The sequence below is a fragment of the Pan troglodytes genome, chromosome 23 (genome assembly GCF_028858775.2).
Source record: "Pan troglodytes isolate AG18354 chromosome 23, NHGRI_mPanTro3-v2.0_pri, whole genome shotgun sequence".
NCBI lineage: Eukaryota > Metazoa > Chordata > Mammalia > Primates > Hominidae > Pan > Pan troglodytes.
In genome coordinates, this window is record NC_086016.1 from 56,144,957 (window position 1) to 56,162,869 (window position 17,913).

Sequence of the window (17,913 nt, forward strand, 5' to 3'; positions counted from 1 at the left end):
GCGGTGTACATATTTCCACGTTTATACAGATTGTGGTGTAGATATTTCCATGTTTATTCAGATAGCGGTGTAGATATTTCCATGTTTACACAGATAGCGGTGTAGATATTTCCATGTTTATACAGATAGCGGTGTAGATATATCCATGTTTACACAGATTGCGGTGTAGACATTTCCATGTTTATAAAGATAGCGGTGTAGATATTTCTATGTTTACACAGATTGCGGTGGAAATATTTCCATGTTTATACAGATAGCGATGTAAATATTTCCATGTTTATACAGATAGCGGAGTAGATATATCCATGTTTATACAGATAGCAGTGTAGACATTTCCATGTTTATACAGATAGCGGTGTAGATATTTCCATGTTTATACAGATAGCGGTGGAGATATTTCCATGATTGGACAGATAGCGGTGGAGATATTACAATGTTTATATAGATGACTGTGTAGATATTTCCATTTGTATACAGATGGCAGTGTAGATATTTCCATGTTTATACAGATGGCAGTGTAGATATTTCCATGTTTATACAGATTGCTGTGTGGCTATTTTCATGTTTATAGAAATAGCGATGTAGGTATTTCCATGTTTATAGAAATGGCTGTGTGGATATTTCCATGTTTACACAGATGATTGTGTAGCTATTTCCTTGTATATCCAGAGGCAGTGTTGATATTTCAATGTTTATAGAGATAGCAGTTTAGTTATTTCCATGTTTATACAGATGGCAGTGTAGATATTTCCATGTTTATACAGAAGGTGGTGAAGATATTTCCATGTTTTTAGGGATAGCCATGTAGATATTTCCATGTTTATACAGATAGCGGTGTTGACATTTCCATGTTTATAGAGATAGCGGTGTAGATATTTCCATATTTATGCAGATAGCGGTGTAGATATTTCCATGTTTATAGAGATAGCGGAGGAGATATTTCCATGTTTTTACAGATAGCAATGTAAATATTTGAATGTTTATACAGATAGCGGTCTAGATATTTCCATGTTTATATAGATAACGGTGTAGATATTTCCATTTTTATACACATAGCGGTGTAGTTATTTCCATGTTTATACAGATGACTGTGTACATATTTCCATGTTTATACAGATGGCGGTGTAGATATTTCCATATTTATACAGATAGCGGTCTAGATATTTCCATGTTTATACAGATAGCGGTGCAGATATTTCCATGTTTATACAGATAGCGGTGTAGATATTTCCATGTTTATACAGATGACTGTGTAGATATTTCCATGTTTTTTACAGATGGCGGTGTAAATATTTCCATGTTACGCAGATAGCGGTGTGGATATTTCCATGTTTATACAGACAGCGATGTAGATATCTCCATGTTTATAGAGATGGCTGTGTAGTTATTTCAATGTTTATACAGATTGCAGTGTAGATATTTCCATGTTTATACAGATAGTGGGGTAGATATTTCCATGTTTATACAGATGACTGTGTAGGTATTTCCATGTTTATACATATGGCGGTGTAGATATTTCCATGTTTAGAGAGTTAGCCATGAAGATATTTCCATGTTTATACAGACAGTGGTGTAGATATTTCCATGTTTATAGAGATAGCGGTGTAGATATTTCCATAGTTATACAGATAGCAGTGTAGATATTTCCATGTTTATACAGATAGCGGTGTAGATGTTTCCATGTTTATACAGATAGCGGTGTAGATATATCCATGTTTATACAGATTGTGGTGTATATATTTCCATGTTTATACAGATAGCAGTGTAGATATTTCCATGTTTATACAGATGGCGGTGTAGTTATTTCCATATTTACAGAGAAAGAGGTGTAGATATTTCCATATTTGCACCGATTGCGGTTTACATATTTCCACGTTTATACAGATAGTGGTGTAGATATTTCCATGTTTATACAGATAACGGTGTAGATATTTCCATGTTTATACAGATCGCGGTGTAGATATTTCCATGTTTATACAGATAGCGGTGTAGATATTTCCATGTTTTTCCAGATAAACGGTGTAGATATTTCCATGTTTACACAGATTACGGTGTAGATATTTCCATCTTTCTACAGATGGCATTGTAGATATTTTCATGTTTGTACAGATGACTGTATAGGTATTTCCATGTTTTTACAGATGGCGGTGCAGATATTTCCATGTCTACAGAGATAGCGGTGTAGATATTTCTATGTTTGTACAGATGGCGTTGTTGATATTTCCATCTATACACAGATGGCCGTGTAGATATTTCCATGTTTATTCAGATGGCGGCGTAGATATTTCCAAGGACATGCAGATGGCGGTGTAGTTATTTCCATGTTTATACAGATAGTGGTGTAGATATTTCCATGTATATACAGAGGGCTGTGTAGATATTTCCATGTTTATACAGACGACTTTGTAGGTATTTCAATGTTTATACAGATGACGGTGTAGATATTTCCATGTTTATAGAGATAACTGTGTAGATATTTCCATGTTTATACAGATATCGGTGTAGATATTTCCATCTATACACAGATGGCCGTGTTGATATTTCCATGTTTATTCAGATACCGGTGTAGATATTTCCATGTTTATACAGACCGCAGTGTAGATATTTCCATGTTTATAGAGATAGCAGTGTAGATATTTCCATGTTTGTACAGATGGCGGTGTTGATGTTTCCATGTATACACTGATTGCCGTGTAGGTATTTCCATGTTTATACAGATGGCGGTGTAGATATTTCCAAGTTTATAGAGATAGCGGTGTACATATTTCCATATTTATACAGATAATGGTGTAGAAATTTCCATGTTTATACAGATAGCGGTGTAAATATTTCCATGTTTATACAGATCACGGTGTAGATATTTCCATGTACATAGAGATAGCGGTGTAGATATTTCCAGGTTTATACCGATAGCGGTGTTGATATTTCCATCTTTATACAGACCGCGGTGTAGATATTTCCATGTTTATGCAAATAGCGGTGCAGATATTTCCATGTTTGTACAGATGGCGGTGTTGATATTTCCATCTATACACAGATGACCGTGTAGATAATTCCATCTTTATACAGATGGCGGCGCAGATATTTCCATGGATATGTAGATGGCGGTGTAGATATTTCCATGTTTATACAGATAGCGGTGTAGTTATTTCCATGTTTATATAGATAGCGGTGTAGATATTTCCATGTATGTACACATGGCTGTGTAGATATTTCCATGTTTATACAGATGGCGGTGTAGATATTTCCATGTTTATACAGATAACTTTGTAAATATTTCCATGTTTATAGAGATGGCGGTGTAGATATTTCAATGTTTATAGAGATAGCAGTGGAGATATTTCCATGTTTATACAGATAGCGGTGTAGATATTTCCATGTTTATACTGATTGTGGTGTAGACTTTTCCATGTTTATAGAGATGGCGGTGTAGATATTTCCATGTTCATAGAGATAGCGGTGTTGATTTTTCCATGTTTATTGAGATAGTGGTGTGGATATTTCCAAGTTTATACAGATAGGGGTGTAGATACTTCCCTGTTTATAGAGATGGCGGTGTAGATATTTCCATGTTTATACAGATCACGGTGTAGATATTTCGTTGTTTATACAAATAGCGGTGTAGTTATTTCCATGTTTATACAGATAGTGGTGTAGATATTTCCATGTATATACAGATGGCTGTGTAGATATTTCCATGTTTATACAGATGGCTGTGTAGATATTCCCATGTTTATACAGATGACTTTGTAGGTATTTCCATGTTTATACAGATGTCGGTGTAGATATTTCCATGTTTATAGAGATAACTGTGTAGATATTTCCATATTTATACAGATAGCGGTGTAGATATTTCCATGTTTATACAGATCGCGGTGTAGATATTTCCATGTTTAAACAGATCGCGGTGTAGATATTTCCATGTTTATACAGATAGCGGTGTAGATATTTCCATGTTTTTCCAGATAAACGGTGTAGATATTTCCATGTTTACACAGATTACGGTGTAGATATTTCCATCTTTCTACAGATGGCATTGTAGATATTTTCATGTTTGTACAGATGACTGTATAGGTATTTCCATGTTTTTACAGATGGCGGTGCAGATATTTCCATGTCTACAGAGATAGAGGTGTAGATATTTCTATGTTTGTACAGATGGCGGTGTTGATATTTCCATCTATACACAGATGGCCGTGTAGATATTTCCATGTTTATTCAGATGGCGGCGTAGATATTTCCAAGGACATGCAGATGGCGGTGTAGTTATTTCCATGTTTATACAGATAGCGGTGTAGGTATTTCCATGTTTACACAGACGGTTGTGTAGATATTTCCGTGTTTATACACATTCCGGAGTAGATACTTCCATCTTTATGGAGATGGCAGTGTAGATATTTTCATGTTCATAGAGATGGCGGTGTAGATATTTCCATCTTTCTACAGATGGCAGTGTAGATATTTCCATGTTTATACAGATGGCCGTGTAGGTATTTCCATATTTATACAGGTGTCTGTGTAGATATTTCCATGTGTATACAGATGGTATTGTAGCTATTTCCATGTTTATACAGATGGTGGTGTAGATATTTCCATGTTTATTCAGATGACTGTGTAGATATTTCCATGTTTTTACGGATGGCAGTGTAGATATTTGAATGTTTACATAGATGGCGCTGTTGATATTTCCATGTTTATACAGGTAACGGTGGAGATATTTCCATGTTTATACAGAGAGTAGTGGAGATATTTCCATGTTTATACACATAGCGGTGTACATATTTCCATGTTTATAGAGCCAGCGGTGTAGATATTTCCATGTTTATACAGATAGCGGTGCAGATATTTCCATGTTTACACAGATGCCTATGCAGATATTTCCATATTTATACAGAGGGCTGTGTAGATATTTCTATATTTATACAGATGGCAGTGTAGATATTTAAATGTTCCTACACATGACTGTGTAGGTATTTCCATGTTTATACAGATGTCGTTGTAGTTATTTCCATGTTTATAGAGATAGCGGTGCAGATATTTCCATGTTTATACAGATAGCGCTGTATATATTTCCATGTTTATACAGATCATGGTGTAGATATTTCCATGTTTATACAGATACCGGTGTAGATATTTCCATGTTTATACAGACCGCAGTGAAGATATTTCCATGTTTGTAGAGATAGCAGTGTAGATATTTCCATGTTTGTACAGATGGCGGTGTTGATGTTTCCATCTATACACTGTTTGCCGTATAGGTATTTCCATGTGTATACAGATGGCATTGTAGATATTTCCATGTTTATACAGATGGTGGTGTAGATATTTCCATGTTTACACAGATGACTGTGTAGGTGTTTCCATGTTTATACAGATGGCGGTGTAGATATTTCCAAGTTTATAGAGATAGCGGTGTAGATAATTCCATATTTACACAGATAACGGTGTAGAAGTTTCCATGTTTATACAGATAGCGGTGTAAATATTTCCATGTTTAAACAGATCACGGTGTAGATATTTCCATGTTTATAGAGATAGCGGTGTAGATATTTCCATGTTTACACCGATAGCAGTGTTGATATTTCCATGTTTATACAGACCGCGGTGTAGATATTTCCATGTTTTTACAGATAGCGGTGCAGATATTTCCATGTTTGTGCAGGTGGCGGTGTTGATATTTCCATCTATACACAGTTGACCGTGTAGATATTTCCATGTTTATACAGACGGCGGTGTAGTTATTTCCATGTTTATATAGATAGCGGTGTAGATATTTCCGTGTATGTACACATGGCTGTGTAGATATTTGCATGTTTATACAGATAGCGGAGTAGATATTTCCATGTTTATACTGATCGTGGTGTAGACATTTCCATGTTTATAGAGATGGCGGTGTAGATATTTCCATGTTCATAGAGATAGCGGTGTTGATTTTTCCATGTTTATAGAGATAGCGGTGTGGATATTTCCATGTTTATACAGATAGGGGTGTAGATATTTCCCTGTTTATAGAGATGGTGGCGTAGATATTTCCATGTTTATACAGATCACGGTGTAGATATTTCCTTGTTTATACAAATAGCGGTGTAGTTATTTCTATGTTTATACAGATAGTGGTGTAGATATTTCCATGTATATACAGATGGCTGTGTAGATATTTCCATGTTTATACAGATGGTTGTGTAGATATTTCCATGTTTATACAGATGACTTTGTAGGTGTTTCCATGTTTATACAGATCACGGTGTAGATATTTCCATGTTTATACCGATCGCGGTGTAGATATTTCCATGTTTATACAGATAGCCGTGTAGATATTTCCATGTTTTTACAGATATCGGTGTAGCTATTTCCATCTTTACACAGATTGCGGTGTAGATATTTCCATCTTTCTGCAGATGGCATTGCAGATATTTCCATGTTTATACAGAGGACTGTATAGATATTTCCATATTTTTACAGATGGCGGTGCAGTTATTTCCATGTCTATAGAGATAGCGTTGTAGATATTTCCATGTTTGTACAGATGGCGGTGTTGATATTTCCATCTATACACAGATGGCCGTGTAGATATTTACATGTTTATTCAGAGGGCGGCATAGATATTTCCAAGGACATGCAGATGGTGGTGAAGTTATTTCCATGTTTGTACAGATAGCGGTGTAGGTATTTCCATGTTTACACAGATGGTGGTGTAGATATTTCCGTGTTTATACACATGGCGGAGTAGATACTTCCATCTTTATGGAAATGGCAGTGTAGTTATTTTCATGTTCATAGAGATGGCGGTGTAGATATTTCCATATTTATAGAGATAGCCGTGTAGATATATCCATCTTTCTACAGATGGCAGTGTAGATATTTCCATGTTTATACAGATGACCGTGTAGATATTTCCATATTTATACAGAAGTCTGTGTAAATATTTCCATGTTTATACAGATCACGGTGTAGGTATTTCCATGATTATAGAGATAGCGGTGTAGATATTTCCATGTTTATACAGATAGCGGTGCTGATATTTCCATGTTTGTACAGATGGCGGTGTTGATATTTCCATCTATACACGGATGACCGTGTAGATATTTCCATGTTTATACAGATGGCGGCGCAGAAATTTCCATGGATATGTAGATGGCGGTTTTGATATTTCCATGTTTATACAGATAGCGGTGTAGTTATTTCCATGTTTATATAGATAGCAGTGTAGATATTTCCATGTATGTACACATGGCTGTGTAGATATTTCCATGTTTATACAGATGGCAGTGTAGATATTTCCATGTTTCTACAGATAACTTTGTAAGTATTTCCATGTTTATACAGATAACTTTGTAAGTATTTCCATGTTTATACAGATGGCGATGTAGATATTTCGATGTTCATAGAGATAGCATGGGAGATATTTCCATGTTTATATAGATAGCGGTGAAGATATTTCCATGTATGTACACATGGCTGTGTAGATATTTCCATGTTTATACAGATGGCGGTGTAGATATTTCCATGTTTATACAGACAACTTTGTAATTATTTCCATGTTTATACAGATGGCGGTGTAGATATTTCCATGTTTATATAGATAGCGGTGTAGATATTTCCATGTATGTACACATGGCTGTGTAGATATTTCCATGTTTATACAGATGGTGGTGTAGATATTTCCATGTTTATACAGACAACTTTGTAATTATTTCCATGTTTATACAGATGGCGGTGTAGATATTTCGATGTTTATAGAGATAGCAGTGGAGATATTTCCATTTTTATACAGATAGCGCTGTAGATATTTCCATGTTTATACTGATCGTGGTGTAGACATTTCCATGTTTATAAAGATGGAGGTGTAGATATTTCCATGTTCATAGAGATAGCGGTGTTGATTTTTCCATGTTTATAGAGATAGCGGTGTAGATATTTCCATGTTGATACAGATCACGGTGTAGATATTTCCTTGTTTATACAAATAGCGGTGTAGTTATTTCCATGTTTATACAGATAGTGGTGTAGATATTTCCATGTATATACAGATGGCTGTGTAGATATTTCCATGTTTATACAGATGACTTTGTAGGTATTTCCATGTTTATACAGATGGCGGTGTAGATATTTCCATGTTTATAGAGATAACTGTGTAGATATTTCCATGTTTATACAGATCGCGGTGTAGATATTTCCATGTTTATACAGATGGTGGTGTAGATATTTCCATGTTTATTCAGATACCGGTGTAGATATTTCCAAGTTTATACAGACCGCAGTGCAGATATTTCCATGTTTGTACAGATGGCGGTGTTGATATTTCCATCTATACACTGATTGCCGTGTAGGTATTTCCATGTGTATACAGATAGCGGTGTAGATATTTCCATGTTTATACAGATAGCGGTGGAGATATTTCCATGATTAGACAGATAGCGGTGGAGATATTTCAATGTTTATACAGATGACTGTGTAGATATTTCCATTTGTATACAGATGGCAGTGTAGATATTTCCATGTTTATACAGATGGCAGTGTAGATATTTCCATGTTTATACAGATTGCTGTGTGGCTATTTTCATATTTATAGAAATATCGGTGTAGGTATTTCCATGTTTATAGAGATGGCTGTGTAGATATTTCCATGTTTACACAGATGACTGTGTAGGTATTTCCATGTATATCCAGAAGGCAGTGTTGATATTTCAAGGTTTATAGAGATAGCAGTTTAGTTATTTCCATGTTTATAGAGATGGCAGTGTAGATATTTCCATGTTTATACAGAAGGCGGTGAAGCTATTTCCATGTTTTTAGGGATAGCCATGTAGATATTTCCATGTTTATACAGATAGCGGTGTTGACATTTCCATGTTTATAGAGATAGCGGTGTAGATATTTCCATGTTTATACAGATAGCGGTGTAGATATATCCATGTTTATACAGATCATGGTGTATTTATTTCCATGTTTATACATATAGCGGTGTAGATATTTCCATGTTTATACAGATAGCGGTTTAGATATCTCCATATTTACAGAGATAGAGGTGTAGATATTTCCATATTTGCACAGATTGCGGTGTACATATTTCCACGTTTATACAGATTGTGGTGTAGATATTTCCATGTTTATACAGATAGCGGTGTAGATATTTCCATGTTTATACAGATAGGGGTGTAGATATTTCCATGTTTATACAGATAGCGGTGTAGATATATCCATGTTTACACAGATTGCGGTGTAGACATTTCCATGTTTATAAAGATAGCGGTGTAGATATTTCTATGTTTACACAGATTGCGGTGGAAATATTTCCATGTTTATACTGATAGCGATGTAAATATTTCCATGTTTATACAGATAGCGGAGTAGATATATCCATGTTTATACAGATAGCAGTGTAGACATTTCCATGTTTATACAGATAGCGGTATAGATATTTCCATGTTTATACAGATGGCAGTGTAGATATTTCCATGTTTATACAGATTGCTGTGTGGCTATTTTCATGTTTATAGAAATAGCGATGTAGGTATTTCCATGTTTATAGAAATGGCTGTGTAGATATTTCCATGTTTACACAGATGACTGTGTAGGTATTTCCATGTATATCCAGAAGGCAGTGTTGATATTTCAATGTTTATAGAGATAGCAGTTTAGTTATTTCCATGTTTATACAGATGGCAGTGTAGATATTTCCATGTTTATACAGAAGGCGGTGAAGATATTTCCATGTTTTTAGGGATAGCCATGTAGATATTTCCATGTTTATACAGATAGCGGTGTTGACATTTCCATGTTTATAGAGATAGCGGTGTAGATATTTCCATGTTTATACAGATAGCGGTGTAGATATATCCATGTTTATACAGATCGTGGTGTAGATATTTCCATGTTTATACAGATAGCGGTGTAGATATATCCATGTTTACACAGATTGCGGTGTAGACATTTCCATGTTTATAAAGATAGCGGTGTAGATATTTCTATGTTTACACAGATTGCGGTGGAAATATTTCCATGTTTATACAGATAGCGATGTAAATATTTCCATGTTTATACAGATAGCGGAGTAGATATATCCATGTTTATACAGATAGCAGTGTAGACATTTCCATGTTTATACAGATAGCGGTGTAGATATTTCCATGTTTATACAGATAGCGGTGGAGATATTTCCATGATTAGACAGATAGCGGTGGAGATATTTCAATGTTTATACAGATGACTGTGTAGATATTTCCATTTGTATACAGATGGCAGTGTAGATATTTCCATGTTTATACAGATGGCAGTGTAGATATTTCCATGTTTACAGATTGCTGTGTGGCTATTTTCATGTATATAGAAATAGCGATGTAGGTATTTCCATGTTTATAGACATGGCTGTGTAGATATTTCCATATTTACACAGATGACTGTGTAGGTATTTCCATGTATATCCAGAAGGCAGTGTTGATATTTCAATGTTTATAGAGATAGCAGTTTAGTTATTTCCATGTTTATACAGATGGCAGTGTAGATATTTCCATGTTTATACAGAAGGTGGTGAAGATAATTCCATGTTTTTAGGGATAGCCATGTAGATATTTCCATGTTTATACAGATAGCGGTGTTGACAATTCCATGTTTATAGAGATAGCGGTGTAGATATTTCCATGTTTATACAGATAGCGGTGTAGATATATCCATGTTTATACAGATCGTGGTGTATATATTTCCATGTTTATACATATAGCGGTGTAGATATTTCCATGTTTATACAGATAGCGGTTTAGATATTTCCATATTTACAGAGATAGAGGTGTAGATATTTCCATATTTGCACAGATTGCGGTGTACATATTTCCACGTTTATACAGATTGTGGTGTAGATATTTCCATGTTTATTCAGATAGCGGTGTAGATATTTCCATGTTTACACAGATAGCGGTGTAGATATTTCCATGTTTATACAGATAGCGGTGTAGATATATCCATGTTTACACAGATTGCGGTGTAGACATTTCCATGTTTATAAAGATAGCGGTGTAGATATTTCTATGTTTACACAGATTGCGGTGGAAATATTTCCATGTTTATACAGATAGCGATGTAAATATTTCCATGTTTATACAGATAGCGGAGTAGATATATCCATGTTTATACAGATAGCAGTGTAGACATTTCCATGTTTATACAGATAGCGGTGTAGATATTTCCATGTTTATACAGATAGCGGTGGAGATATTTCCATGATTGGACAGATAGCGGTGGAGATATTACAATGTTTATATAGATGACTGTGTAGATATTTCCATTTGTATACAGATGGCAGTGTAGATATTTCCATGTTTATACAGATGGCAGTGTAGATATTTCCATGTTTATACAGATTGCTGTGTGGCTATTTTCATGTTTATAGAAATAGCGATGTAGGTATTTCCATGTTTATAGAAATGGCTGTGTGGATATTTCCATGTTTACACAGATGATTGTGTAGCTATTTCCTTGTATATCCAGAGGCAGTGTTGATATTTCAATGTTTATAGAGATAGCAGTTTAGTTATTTCCATGTTTATACAGATGGCAGTGTAGATATTTCCATGTTTATACAGAAGGTGGTGAAGATATTTCCATGTTTTTAGGGATAGCCATGTAGATATTTCCATGTTTATACAGATAGCGGTGTTGACATTTCCATGTTTATAGAGATAGCGGTGTAGATATTTCCATATTTATGCAGATAGCGGTGTAGATATTTCCATGTTTATAGAGATAGCGGAGGAGATATTTCCATGTTTTTACAGATAGCAATGTAAATATTTGAATGTTTATACAGATAGCGGTCTAGATATTTCCATGTTTATATAGATAACGGTGTAGATATTTCCATTTTTATACACATAGCGGTGTAGTTATTTCCATGTTTATACAGATGACTGTGTACATATTTCCATGTTTATACAGATGGCGGTGTAGATATTTCCATATTTATACAGATAGCGGTCTAGATATTTCCATGTTTATACAGATAGCGGTGCAGATATTTCCATGTTTATACAGATAGCGGTGTAGATATTTCCATGTTTATACAGATGACTGTGTAGATATTTCCATGTTTTTTACAGATGGCGGTGTAAATATTTCCATGTTACGCAGATAGCGGTGTGGATATTTCCATGTTTATACAGACAGCGATGTAGATATCTCCATGTTTATAGAGATGGCTGTGTAGTTATTTCCATGTTTATACAGATTGCAGTGTAGATATTTCCATGTTTATACAGATAGTGGGGTAGATATTTCCATGTTTATACAGATGACTGTGTAGGTATTTCCATGTTTATACATATGGCGGTGTAGATATTTCCATGTTTAGAGAGTTAGCCATGAAGATATTTCCATGTTTATACAGACAGTGGTGTAGATATTTCCATGTTTATAGAGATAGCGGTGTAGATATTTCCATAGTTATACAGATAGCAGTGTAGATATTTCCATGTTTATACAGATAGCGGTGTAGATGTTTCCATGTTTATACAGATAGCGGTGTAGATATATCCATGTTTATACAGATTGTGGTGTATATATTTCCATGTTTATACAGATAGCAGTGTAGATATTTCCATGTTTATACAGATGGCGGTGTAGTTATTTCCATATTTACAGAGATAGAGGTGTAGATATTTCCATATTTGCACCGATTGCGGTTTACATATTTCCACGTTTATACAGATAGTGGTGTAGATATTTCCATGTTTATACAGATAACGGTGTAGATATTTCCATGTTTATACAGATCGCGGTGTAGATATTTCCATGTTTATACAGATAGCGGTGTAGATATTTCCATGTTTTTCCAGATAAACGGTGTAGATATTTCCATGTTTACACAGATTACGGTGTAGATATTTCCATCTTTCTACAGATGGCATTGTAGATATTTTCATGTTTGTACAGATGACTGTATAGGTATTTCCATGTTTTTACAGATGGCGGTGCAGATATTTCCATGTCTACAGAGATAGCGGTGTAGATATTTCTGTTTGTACAGATGGCGTTGTTGATATTTCCATCTATACACAGATGGCCGTGTAGATATTTCCATGTTTATTCAGATGGCGGCGTAGATATTTCCAAGGACATGCAGATGGCGGTGTAGTTATTTCCATGTTTATACAGATAGTGGTGTAGATATTTCCATGTATATACAGAGGGCTGTGTAGATATTTCCATGTTTATACAGACGGCTGTGTAGATATTTCCATGTTTATACAGACGACTTTGTAGGTATTTCAATGTTTATACAGATGACGGTGTAGATATTTCCATGTTTATAGAGATAACTGTGTAGATATTTCCATGTTTATACAGATATCGGTGTAGATATTTCCATCTATACACAGATGGCCGTGTTGATATTTCCATGTTTATTCAGATACCGGTGTAGATATTTCCATGTTTATACAGACCGCAGTGTAGATATTTCCATGTTTATAGAGATAGCAGTGTAGATATTTCCATGTTTGTACAGATGGCGGTGTTGATGTTTCCATGTATACACTGATTGCCGTGTAGGTATTTCCATGTGTATACAGATGGGATTGTAGATATTTCCATGTTTATACAGATGGTGGTGTAGATATTTCCATGTTTACACAGATGACTGTATCGGTATTTCCATGTTTATACAGATGGCGGTGTAGATATTTCCAAGTTTATAGAGATAGCGGTGTACATATTTCCATATTTATACAGATAATGGTGTAGAAATTTCCATGTTTATACAGATAGCGGTGTAAATATTTCCATGTTTATACAGATCACGGTGTAGATATTTCCATGTACATAGAGATAGCGGTGTAGATATTTCCAGGTTTATACCGATAGCGGTGTTGATATTTCCATCTTTATACAGACCGCGGTGTAGATATTTCCATGTTTATGCAAATAGCGGTGCAGATATTTCCATGTTTGTACAGATGGCGGTGTTGATATTTCCATCTATACACAGATGACCGTGTAGATAATTCCATCTTTATACAGATGGCGGCGCAGATATTTCCATGGATATGTAGATGGCGGTGTAGATATTTCCATGTTTATACAGATAGCGGTGTAGTTATTTCCATGTTTATATAGATAGCGGTGTAGATATTTCCATGTATGTACACATGGCTGTGTAGATATTTCCATGTTTATACAGATGGCGGTGTAGATATTTCCATGTTTATACAGATAACTTTGTAAATATTTCCATGTTTATAGAGATGGCGGTGTAGATATTTCAATGTTTATAGAGATAGCAGTGGAGATATTTCCATGTTTATACAGATAGCGGTGTAGATATTTCCATGTTTATACTGATTGTGGTGTAGACTTTTCCATGTTTATAGAGATGGCGGTGTAGATATTTCCATGTTCATAGAGATAGCGGTGTTGATTTTTCCATGTTTATTGAGATAGTGGTGTGGATATTTCCAAGTTTATACAGATAGGGGTGTAGATACTTCCCTGTTTATAGAGATGGCGGTGTAGATATTTCCATGTTTATACAGATCACGGTGTAGATATTTCGTTGTTTATACAAATAGCGGTGTAGTTATTTCCATGTTTATACAGATAGTGGTGTAGATATTTCCATGTATATACAGATGGCTGTGTAGATATTTCCATGTTTATACAGATGGCTGTGTAGATATTTCCATGTTTATACAGATGACTTTGTAGGTATTTCCATGTTTATACAGATGTCGGTGTAGATATTTCCATGTTTATAGAGATAACTGTGTAGATATTTCCATATTTATACAGATAGCGGTGTAGATATTTCCATGTTTATACAGATCGCGGTGTAGATATTTCCATGTTTAAACAGATCGCGGTGTAGATATTTCCATGTTTATACAGATAGCGGTGTAGATATTTCCATGTTTTTCCAGATAAACGGTGTAGATATTTCCATGTTTACACAGATTACGGTGTAGATATTTCCATCTTTCTACAGATGGCATTGTAGATATTTTCATGTTTGTACAGATGACTGTATAGGTATTTCCATGTTTTTACAGATGGCGGTGCAGATATTTCCATGTCTACAGAGATAGAGGTGTAGATATTTCTATGTTTGTACAGATGGCGGTGTTGATATTTCCATCTATACACAGATGGCCGTGTAGATATTTCCATGTTTATTCAGATGGCGGCGTAGATATTTCCAAGGACATGCAGATGGCGGTGTAGTTATTTCCATGTTTATACAGATAGCGGTGTAGGTATTTCCATGTTTACACAGACGGTTGTGTAGATATTTCCGTGTTTATACACATTCCGGAGTAGATACTTCCATCTTTATGGAGATGGCAGTGTAGATATTTTCATGTTCATAGAGATGGCGGTGTAGATATTTCCATCTTTCTACAGATGGCAGTGTAGATATTTCCATGTTTATACAGATGGCCGTGTAGGTATTTCCATATTTATACAGGTGTCTGTGTAGATATTTCCATGTGTATACAGATGGTATTGTAGCTATTTCCATGTTTATACAGATGGTGGTGTAGATATTTCCATGTTTATTCAGATGACTGTGTAGATATTTCCATGTTTTTACGGATGGCAGTGTAGATATTTGAATGTTTACATAGATGGCGCTGTTGATATTTCCATGTTTATACAGATAACGGTGGAGATATTTCCATGTTTATACAGAGAGTAGTGGAGATATTTCCATGTTTATACACATAGCGGTGTACATATTTCCATGTTTATAGAGCCAGCGGTGTAGATATTTCCATGTTTATACAGATAGCGGTGCAGATATTTCCATGTTTACACAGATGCCTATGCAGATATTTCCATATTTATACAGAGGGCTGTGTAGATATTTCTATATTTATACAGATGGCAGTGTAGATATTTAAATGTTCCTACACATGACTGTGTAGGTATTTCCATGTTTATACAGATGTCGTTGTAGTTATTTCCATGTTTATAGAGATAGCGGTGCAGATATTTCCATGTTTATACAGATAGCGCTGTATATATTTCCATGTTTATACAGATCATGGTGTAGATATTTCCATGTTTATACAGATACCGGTGTAGATATTTCCATGTTTATACAGACCGCAGTGAAGATATTTCCATGTTTGTAGAGATAGCAGTGTAGATATTTCCATGTTTGTACAGATGGCGGTGTTGATGTTTCCATCTATACACTGTTTGCCGTATAGGTATTTCCATGTGTATACAGATGGCATTGTAGATATTTCCATGTTTATACAGATGGTGGTGTAGATATTTCCATGTTTACACAGATGACTGTGTAGGTGTTTCCATTTTTATACAGATGGCGGTGTAGATATTTCCAAGTTTATAGAGATAGCGGTGTAGATAATTCCATATTTACACAGATAACGGTGTAGAAGTTTCCATGTTTATACAGATAGCGGTGTAAATATTTCCATGTTTAAACAGATCACGGTGTAGATATTTCCATGTTTATAGAGATAGCGGTGTAGATATTTCCATGTTTACACCGATAGCAGTGTTGATATTTCCATGTTTATACAGACCGCGGTGTAGATATTTCCATGTTTTTACAGATAGCGGTGCAGATATTTCCATGTTTGTGCAGGTGGCGGTGTTGATATTTCCATCTATACACAGTTGACCGTGTAGATATTTCCATGTTTATACAGACGGCGGTGTAGTTATTTCCATGTTTATATAGATAGCGGTGTAGATATTTCCGTGTATGTACACATGGCTGTGTAGATATTTGCATGTTTATACAGATAGCGGAGTAGATATTTCCATGTTTATACTGATCGTGGTGTAGACATTTCCATGTTTATAGAGATGGCGGTGTAGATATTTCCATGTTCATAGAGATAGCGGTGTTGATTTTTCCATGTTTATAGAGATAGCGGTGTGGATATTTCCATGTTTATACAGATAGGGGTGTAGATATTTCCCTGTTTATAGAGATGGTGGCGTAGATATTTCCATGTTTATACAGATCACGGTGTAGATATTTCCTTGTTTATACAAATAGCGGTGTAGTTATTTCTATGTTTATACAGATAGTGGTGTAGATATTTCCATGTATATACAGATGGCTGTGTAGATATTTCCATGTTTATACAGATGGTTGTGTAGATATTTCCATGTTTATACAGATGACTTTGTAGGTGTTTCCATGTTTATACAGATCACGGTGTAGATATTTCCATGTTTATACCGATCGCGGTGTAGATATTTCCATGTTTATACAGATAGCCGTGTAGATATTTCCATGTTTTTACAGATATCGGTGTAGCTATTTCCATCTTTACACAGATTGCGGTGTAGATATTTCCATCTTTCTGCAGATGGCATTGCAGATATTTCCATGTTTATACAGAGGACTGTATAGATATTTCCATATTTTTACAGATGGCGGTGCAGTTATTTCCATGTCTATAGAGATAGCGTTGTAGATATTTCCATGTTTGTACAGATGGCGGTGTTGATATTTCCATCTATACACAGATGGCCGTGTAGATATTTACATGTTTATTCAGAGGGCGGCATAGATATTTCCAAGGACATGCAGATGGTGGTGAAGTTATTTCCATGTTTGTACAGATAGCGGTGTAGGTATTTCCATGTTTACACAGATGGTGGTGTAGATATTTCCGTGTTTATACACATGGCGGAGTAGATACTTCCATCTTTATGGAAATGGCAGTGTAGTTATTTTCATGTTCATAGAGATGGCGGTGTAGATATTTCCATATTTATAGAGATAGCCGTGTAGATATATCCATCTTTCTACAGATGGCAGTGTAGATATTTCCATGTTTATACAGATGACCGTGTAGATATTTCCATATTTATACAGAAGTCTGTGTAAATATTTCCATGTTTATACAGATCACGGTGTAGGTATTTCCATGATTATAG